At 34.9% G+C, this 9,904-nt stretch overlaps 1 protein-coding gene across 1 annotated transcript in view; it reads left to right on the top strand.

Annotated features, from left to right (window-relative positions):
- FBXO8 (F-box protein 8) overlaps window positions 1-9,904 on the top strand; it is a 57,431-nt gene that overhangs the window by 11,019 nt on the left and 36,508 nt on the right. The window lies entirely within an intron of this gene.

The following is a 9,904-nucleotide window of genomic DNA, read 5'->3' as shown; positions in this document are numbered from 1 at the left end:
GATTTCCATTCCTCTGGGTATATTCCCAGCAGTGGGATAGCTGGGTCATATGGCAGATCTATCTGCAATTGTTTGAGGAACCTCCATACCATTTTCCATAGAGGCTGCACCATTTTACAGTCCCACCAACAATGTATGAGAGTTCCTTTTCTTCTGCAACCTTGCCAGCATTTATTGTTCAGAGTCTTTTGGATTTTAGCCATCCTAACTGGGTTGAGATGGTATCTCAGTGTGGTTTTGATTTGCATTTCCCGAGTGCTGACTGATGTTGAGCATTTTTTCATATGTCTGTTGGCCATTCGTATATCTTCCTTAGAGAAATGCCTATTTAGCTCTTTTGCCCATTTTTTAATTGGGTTGCTTGTTTTTTTCTTGTAAAGTTGTTTGAGTTCCTTGTATATTCTGGATATTAATCCTTCATAGGAATGCTTTTTCAGCATCTATAGAGATGACCATATGATCCTTGTGTTTGATTTTATTAATATGATGTATCACATTTATTGATTTGCATATGTCGAACCAACCTTGCATACCTGGGATGAATCCCACTTGATCGTGGTGAATAATTTTACATATGTGTTGCTGTGTTCTGTTTGCTAGTATTTTAGTGAGGATTTTTGCATCTATATTCATCAAGGATATCGGCCTGTAGTTTTCTTTTTTGGTTGTATCTTTACCTGGTTTTGGTATCAGGATGACGTTGGCTTCATAGAATGAGTTTGGGAGATTTGCGTCTGTTTCAATATTTTGCCCATTTTTTAATCGGATTGTTTAGTTTTTTTATTGCTGAGTTTGAGAGTTCTTGGTATATTCTATATACTAGTCTGTCAGATATGTGGTTCGCAAATATTTTTTCTCAGTCTGTAAATTGTTCTTTCCTCTTCTAAATAGGGGCTTTCAAAGAACAAAAGTTTTCAATTTTGATGAGGTTCATTTTATTAATTTTTACTTTTATGGATCATGCTTTTGATGTCAAGACTAAGAACTCTGCCTAGACTTAGATCTCAACAACTTCCTTCTATGTATTTTTCTAAAAGTTTTATACTTTTATGTTTTACATTCAAGTTTATGGTCCATTTTGAGTTAGTTTTTGTAAAAGGTGTGGGGTTCAGGTTGAGGTTCATATAATTCAGTTTTTTATAAATGTTTAGCATTCATCCATTCATTTAGCCAATAATATTTTACTAAGTATATGTCCAAGGCATTACATTTGCACTGTATTTATTTATGTAGCCTATTGTGTGGAATTAGTTTCTCATCTTAGTACTAAGTAGGCAGTCCTCATTTTGCATGGTACCATGTTAACTGAAACTAGTGCATATTGGAATTGTGGCCTTGCTTCGTATAGTCCCATGGTAACTATTAATCAGGAGTTAGCGAAGAATTATATAAAGCAAGGACTGACTATATATTGCCTATATATTTTTTTAATGTTTGTTTCTTTTAATAAACTTTATAATAAAATTGAGTAAGAATATAATATGATAGGTGAGTTCCAAAATCATTATCTTAATGGACATATGCTTGAGTAAACATTATACTATAATCAAGAAATATACTTAAAAATACTGATCTCAACAATTGATACATTGATTTCAAAGGTTTAGAAAGTTAACATACTATCCACAAAATATTTTATAATTTAAATTACCGGGGTTGTGATGGTGTTTTATAGGTCTATGGTAGAAATTTCTTTTTATTAATTGACTTGTTGAAACTTCCCACAAGCTCTTGAAGTTATTATTTCTAGAAACATGTTGATAGTGATTAAAGATTATAATAGTGATAAACTACCAAAAAGGTATCTATATTATCACTAGTTGATGATTAAATACTTGATATTATTTGCCAAACTCTGTTTTTATATGTAGTGTATCAATCTAGGCAAAGTTTCTATTTATGTATTTACTAGTTGTTTTTTTTTTTTTTTTCCTCCTAGCAAAGGTAAATGACGTCTCTCCAAATTTCACAGACCCTAAATTAATGAAATTTAAGATCAGGATTATGAATACTTGGGTAATTAAATCCAGAATAATCAGGTGTACTCTGAAGTGGAAGAACCAAAATAAGTTATTTATAGGAGGAGGGAGTGGTGAATACAAATCTACCCTTTTTTGTAAACTACCTGCTATGGGTTAGATTCTCTAAATGTTATCGACTCTAAATCCCATGGGATAAGAATTATTTTACTTTTAAGAATTATTTTAAGAATCCATTATTTTACTGAGAAAAATGAGGACCAGAGATTTTAGGCTAATCAGATTCTGTGTTGGGGTTTGATCCAGATCTTTTTTCACATCAAAGCCTGTGTCTTTCTCACAAAAACTGTAGCCTGAGAGAGCAGTTGTGGCTGGAGCAACAGTAGAGGTACTAAGGAGGGACAGAGGTAGAAAGGGGTGAGAACCAGAGATGAAGAAGCAGATGGTAGATGGCCGTTATAATCCATGGGCTCTAACCGTTCCGGGCATATGGTTTGTTGGTTAAGAATTAAAGCTTTGGACTCAGACCTGATTTTGAATCCTAAATCTCCCTTTTGCCACAGCTATGAGATCTTGGGCAAACTTTTCCAGTACAGAATCCTGTCCATGCATTACATTAGATGTTATGTTTTTAGTCTCCTTTAATCAAAGACTGTTCCTCAGCCTTTTCTTTTGGCTTCATAGCATTGGCATTTTTGAAGGAAAAAAATTTATTTTATGAACTCCATTTGGGTTTTTCTGATATTCATCATGATTAGATTCAGGTTATGGATTTGGGGGCTGGAATACTGTGTACTTGATGTTGTGTCCTGAGGGATATCATGTCCAGAGGCTCATGATGTCTATTTGCCTCTTATTTGTAAATGTTAATTTTCATCATTTGGTTAAGGTATTATCTGATTTCTTAATTTCTTTTTGTAATTACTGAGTAATTTGTAGGGAGATACGTTGGGACTCTGTAAATATCCCATTCTGTATCAAACTCCAGATTCAGCATTCATTGATAATTCTTGCCTGAATTATTTTTTCTCTAATGATTGTAAAATAGTGATTTTTCTAACTCTATTATTCTATTTTTATTAGTCAGCATTCTATTGTAAGAAAGAGCTTTCCCTTTTCCTTTATTATGTATTTATTGATCATCAGTGTAAACTCATGGATTCTTTTTTTACGTGATAGATTATAATTCATTATTGTCTTTTTTATTTTGATGCCCAAATTGCCCCAGGTTTGGCAAAAAGGAGCCTTCTTCAAGTTAGCTTCCAGTGCCCTTTTTGATATTATCCCATTGCTTTTGTTTTGTTTTGATTTGCTTTTAGCTCACTGTACATTCATAATCCATGTTTAAGAAATATTGCCCCAGTAGTATCTTGGTAGCCTTTAAGAGGGTCCCAAGTGAACTGGAAAGGTGAAAGTTGCAAGATAAATGTACCTTTTCATGATAGTTGTGTATAGCAGAGCTTCAGTAGGTATCTACTGTAGGCAACCCCCCAAAGTATGTAAATGTAGAGTTTAAGATTTTATAATTGTGTCTGTTTAAATTAAGTTTAAAATTAATTTAACTTTTACTAAAGAATCACTGTATGAAATCAGGAAAGAATAAACTAAGTAATTGTGCAGATGTCTCAACCACATTTTAATGATTAAACATTGGATCTTTAAGGTAATAAAAAGTGAATTATAAATGTATGCACCCCAATAGGGTTGGTGGCCCTTGCTTTGGTGTGGTTGACAGTCATTATGCTGGGCCACTTGTAAACATTAGGAGGATAGTGGTGTGAGGGAGTCTTTTCTCTAGGGGTATTCAATTTCTTTGGAGAAAATGCTTCATTTTGCCTAGGGAAAGGGGTTGGGGTAGATACCTAAGCATTCTAGAAATGTGATGTGCGTATGTATCGGGAGGAGAGGTTGTGGTTTATTGTTCCATATACACACATTATTTCATTTAAAGGGGGATATTTTTATGGTTATTGTGTAGGTGAGGAAACAGTGATCCAGTGATGTTAAACCCCTCATTCCATTGTGAATTTCTTCCTTCTTTATGCTGTGTTTTGGAGTCCTAAGCCTCTTGACAGTTCTGCAGGGTACATAAGCTTCTGCACGTCTCTGCTCTATTCACGACTATCCTCCTTCTCTCGCTACATGGCTTTATCAGTAATCGCTCCCCTTTTGGTTTTTTTCTTTGTTTTTTTTTTTTTTTGTTTTTTTTTGGCGGCTGGCCTGTACAGGGATTGAACCTTGGAGACTGCTCTAACCAACTGAGGTAACTGGTCAGCACCGCCCCCCGGCTGCTTCCACTTTTCACTCTTTTCATGTTACAGAAATATGTTGAAATCTCATGTCCACTCAAGGCCCTGTGCCGAAGTCCAGCTTCAGCAAGGGGTGGGACCCGAAAAGGGATGAGGAGGATCAGCGAAAATAACAAAAACAGACAGAGACATTCTCTCTCTGCAGGCTGTCAGCTCTTTGGGGCTGGAGCCCAGTAGAGCATGAGACAATGCCTTTTATTTAAATTTACAGCTCTGTAGGGGGGCTTTGGGTACTATTTTTATTATATCAGCAAGCTTGAGTCAATAATTCAAAAAGCACGGGGGAAACTTTTTTGGTGGTCAGCCAGTTCTTTCCCTTCATCAGCACGTCTCGGGTGATTAACTCGTGCTTCCTATTCTTGGTATCAGGTTATCAGATCAGGACCATCTTCTCATTGTCCTGAAGTTAACCTGTGACCTTTTCCTGTTGGCAAGCTGTGGTTAATATCTACCCTATTAACAGGGTGGTGGTTATTGCGGTTACAAAGTGATAGACAATACTATCATATGACCTATGTCTATTAGATGGTAGGGAGAGGATGGGGATTTCTTTTTTGAGTAATTTTGCCTGTATGGGCTGCAGCTCATGTTTAGTCATGAGTGGTGCTTTTGAGGCATATGTTGGTGTGGTCACTTTGTCATAAAGGAATAATTTAGAATTATCCAATTTACCCGGATCCTCAGTGGGAATGTTTAGTGCAATGACCGCAAAATCATTTGTGTTATTTTTAAAATCTTTTAGGGATTTAGAGAACTGCCACGCTAACCAAAACATTGAAAGAGAAAGCAAAAGCAGTACCGCGAAGCTGAGGCAGGAGCCCTTATGGTTGCAGCAAGTGCTCGTAGCTGTGGCCTTGCCAACAGCTCTCCCTCCGGCAGCCTTGCCAACTCGGAGAGGGCAGCCCAAGCTGATTCCTTTAGGATCCTGCCATGGCGTGGACCGCGCCAGTCCTGTGTGTGTTTGTTTTTTCTCTTAGGTGTAGCTTCTACATTTTTTATTCCTTTTCTGTGATTTTAATTGGAAGGAGAGGTGATAAATATATATGTTCCATCTTACAAGAATTCAAGAGTTAACTGTAAAGATTTTTTTCAAAACTGAGTAAGAACATTGTTTCTTCCATCTTCTGTCCAACATCTTATAAATCACAAATCATGTTAATGAAATGGTACTCTACCATTTATACTTGTCCTAGTACTGGTTTAAAACCTGCTCCTAAAACTGTGTGATGTAGTTTGGGTGTATTGTCCCCCCAGAACTCATGTGGAAATTTGATCCCCAGTATGGCAGTGTTGGAAGTTGTTTGAGTCATGGGGGCGGATCCCTCATGGATGGATTAATGCTCTCCCTGTGGGGGTGGGGGCAGTGAATGAGTTCTCCCTCCATTAGTTCCCATGAGAGATGGTTGTTTAAAAGACCCTGGCACCCCCCCCTCTCTTGCTTACTCTTGACATGTGATCTGCTTGTACCTGCCCTCTGCCTGTGACTTTCCGCCACAAGTAGAAGCAGCCTGAGACTAGCGCCAGATGCAACTGTTCCAGAATCATGAGCCAAATAAACCTTTTCTTTATAAATTACCCAGTCTCAGGTATTCCATTATAGCAACACAAAATGGACTAATACACCATGTTAGCATGAATTGAAACAACTTTAAAGTTTAGGATATTAAAAATAAGCTATTTAATACCAAAAGAGCCTTTTTGGAAGGAAAAACACCATATATGCATGGTGACTCTGGATGTAACTTCGCTAAAATGTTCTTAGATAGAGATCATTTAAAGGTAATAGCGGCTGTTTGCTTTATAAAGGGACCTTTGGCTAATAAAGAAGCTTTTTGCAGTCTTTTAGGTAAATATTTTTCAAAGGCTTTGTTTATTTTTGAATAATGCTGGAATCTTTCTAAAATCATGTTACTTTCCATTTACACCATCCCAGCTATTGTGCTATGGTAGCATAGGACTCTAGGAACAGAAAATTAAGTTTGAAATGTAAGATATGATAATAAACAAACCAAAATATGAATTTCTTATATATGAGCTTAAATTGATAAATGGCTCCCTCTCAGCTGTTTTGACACATTTATCCACCTTTAGTGTCAGGCTTCTGAGTCACCTCTCTACTACCATGCTACATGAGTGTATTTGCAGACAGTGTAGATTGAACATGAATATTTTACCCCTGAGCCAAAAAACTATATAATAGCTCTGAGGTACAAGGAACATTTCTTGACTACTATATTAAAACGGTCAAAAGTAATTGATAGCTGTGTTTGCATAATTCCAAGAAAACAGAAATTCTTGGATCATGTTAATTTCCCCGTTTAGCCATTGCTTCATTTGGTACTTTGATTTAAAAAGGAGTTCTGAGATTTGTTTTATTTTGTGCTCATCACTCTCTGTAAAGTGTAAATTTAAATTTACTAAACAGTATCTGAATCTTTGGTTGTAAATATTAATTTTATTACCATCATGACAAATCATGAGAAAATACAATGTCACAATTGCCTTGATTTTCCCCCATAATCTTTTTTTCTCCTCTAAAAGGAAGAGTTTCAACTTGGAAATCTTCTAGAGAATTTTTTGTTAGCAGAAATTCTCCTCTGTGACCTAAGTACTTATGAAATTTCTGTTTATTTCTGTCAGATGACAAATAATGAAGTAATGTTTCCACTTTTGGAAACCAAGAGAAAATCTCTTTGGTTTCATTTTGAAGCTTCTTAGGAGGAATTTTATAGAACCTCTCAACATGATAAAGAAGCTTTAAACAAAATAAATTCAAATTTGAAAGAAAAGGCATGGGACATCTTGAGTGGTATTAATTTACAGTCAGTTCTCATTATTTGTAGATTTTGTGTTTGTGAATTTGCATACTCACTAAAATTTATTTGTGTCCCCCAAATCAATACCACTTGCTCTTTTGCAGTCATTAGTGAACATGCACAGAGATGCAAAAAATTTAAGTTGTTCAAAATACATGTTTCCACCTAAGGTTGAACATGGCAAGGCTCTGCTTTCTGTATTAGCTCTCATTGTGAACAAATGTCCTTTTTGTGGCCTGCTCATAGGGCCATGTTTTTCACATTTTTTGTGATTTTTATTAGTGATTTTGGCATATAAGATGGCCTGTAAACATAGGGTTTAAGTGTTGCCTTGTGTTGCTAAGTGATGTGCTTTAGAGAGAAGATAGGTGTGTCAGATAATCTTTCTTCAGGTATGTGTTATAGTGCTTTTGGTCCTGAGTTACAATATTAATGAATTAACAATATATGTTAGATAAAGTATCTATAAACAGAAACACATAAAATGAGAAATACCTATTTTCTTCCATCTATTTTGAGTGAGCAAATAAATTATCAGCAGACGTTTCATCACAAAATCCATATTTACACCAAAACTAGTAATTTCAAATACAAAACCTTGTTTTGTGTTTAATTTTTTTTTTCAATTGAATTTCTTTCTTGGAAAAAATATGTACTCTTATAAGAGCATAATTAACCTATTTCATACACAAATAAAAGAAATACAGTTGATTCTTGTTATTTGCAGTAGTTGTTCTATAAAGTTGGCTACAAATATTGAATTAGTGAATACCAAACCATTGTTCCTAGGAAAAATACAGGTTAAGTTCCTACTCTGATCGCAATATTTTCATAAACTAATTTTAAAAAACCTTGTTTGATGTGTGTCTCTTTGAAATAAAGTTTTGATTGGTTCAGTCCAAACACCTGCTTTCAAGAATTTGAAATCATGCAAGAACCAGCATGAAACTATATCATATTTTACATCTCTTTTAGAGCCAGGTATTGACTCATAACTAATGATAACACAAGAACCTGTTTCATGACACTGCTATTGGCATTATCATCAGGCATACTGAGTTTTGAAATCTTTTGTGGAAGATAATACAGGCTATTTTGTTTTTTATGGTTTTGGGGTTTGTTTGTTTTTTTGTTTGTTTGTTTGTTTTGGTTTCACCATTGATATAAAAGAATTTCATTTACAAGAAAAAAATAACAATGGCAAAATATGAGATAACTAAAGGCGATAGAGAATTGTATGTATAAGCCCCACAAAGCTGTGCAAGTATCAACATAAATGGGCTAATTCAGCAAGCAGGACAAGACAGTTGAAGTATTATTATCATTATTCCACATTACATAAGAAGAAAGTAAAGTGTAGAGTAGTCATGAAACTTCCCCATGGTACTATTAGTAATAACAAATGAAGACAAGATTCAAATTCAGGTCTGTCTGAGTTCAAAGCCCACAACACTGTGCTCCCTCCGTGACTTGCTCCACAACTTATACAGTGGATGTTACTTCTTTTTGAGTTTTTTTTATCACTTTTCTGGCAGTTACACCCGTATTCCACATCCCTGTTATCCTAAGGAAGATTGAGAGTGGGGATAGAACTATAGACACCCTTTTCTTTATCCAAATGCTAAACTTATGATATTAATTTTCCTCAGAGTGGTTTATCATGTTGTGTTTTTACCCAGAATCAAAAAACTGCTTTAAAGGGAAAAGGAATTCCCAAAGAGACAATTTGCAGTATTGTTTAGCAGAAGGAGAATAGAAAATGAGGTATAATCTTGCACCTTTCTTTGTCTGAACAGTGTATATACATGAGTCTCAACCCTCCACCCTCCGTATCTTTTTTTTTTTTTTTTAAGAACCATCTGCTGGTTTTACCTCTTTTCACCTGTTGGATGCTTTCTGAATCACATTATCCGGCGACACTGAGGGTTGCGATCCGTTGCCGGACACGGAAAAAGACAAAAAGCAAAAAAAATATATATATATTTTTTTTAAAAAAATCTTTGACATTCTTCGAAGTTCTACTTTCAAATTATTCCTAATAATCTTCAAATTTTTTGGTCATTTTTCTGGTTTTTTGCTTTTGTTTTTGTTAGTCCTTGTAAATAGCTAATTAAAACAAAATTATATTTTAAGTTCAGGTCATGCTGTGAAAGTTATTTGACTATTTTAATGATTATTTAGTGAAAGTATTTTTTTCCAAATTTTTAAAACACATACAGGTGTTTATTAGTCAACTGGGGTTGATAAAACAAGAATATTTTATTTGAAAAAAAGATCATGAAAATAATAATTTGTATTAGTTAAAAGCTATTCCTGATTTAGTTTCAACTCGGTCAATTTATTTACTCAGGAAAAACTACTTATTTTAAAGGTAAGCCAAATAAGAAGTCTAGGCCAGTCATTTTCTAAATATTTGAATATAGGAAAGCCCAATTTATGTAACAGATAAATGTAGAGCTGCTCTAGTTGGAGGTCAAATGGAGGTGGAGGAGACTGGAACACATCTTCTTCTCATGCCTTTTCCCAGGTACCTCTGAAGTATCTGGAAAAGAATTAGAAAATTAGTCTAAATTATTTTTAGTTTAAAGCAACAACAAAACCAAATAGCTGTTCCTGAGTTATTTATCATAGACTTCTAGGTGTGTAATTTATAAGGTTTCTGAATTAGACTTCAGGGCCTATGTTACATTTTATTATAGCCTACAATGTAAGTGTAGACTGGCAAGAATTAAACTAAAAGTCTGTTTCACAGCTGTTATGCATCTGGGAGTTTGGTTAAAAGGGGCTAGCTTAGCCTAGC

The sequence above is a fragment of the Galeopterus variegatus genome, unplaced genomic scaffold, assembly GCF_000696425.1.
Source record: "Galeopterus variegatus unplaced genomic scaffold, G_variegatus-3.0.2 Scaffold235, whole genome shotgun sequence".
Lineage (NCBI taxonomy): Eukaryota > Metazoa > Chordata > Mammalia > Dermoptera > Cynocephalidae > Galeopterus > Galeopterus variegatus.
Note: the sequence above shows the minus strand (reverse complement) of the source record. Positions and strands in the feature narration are given on the sequence as shown.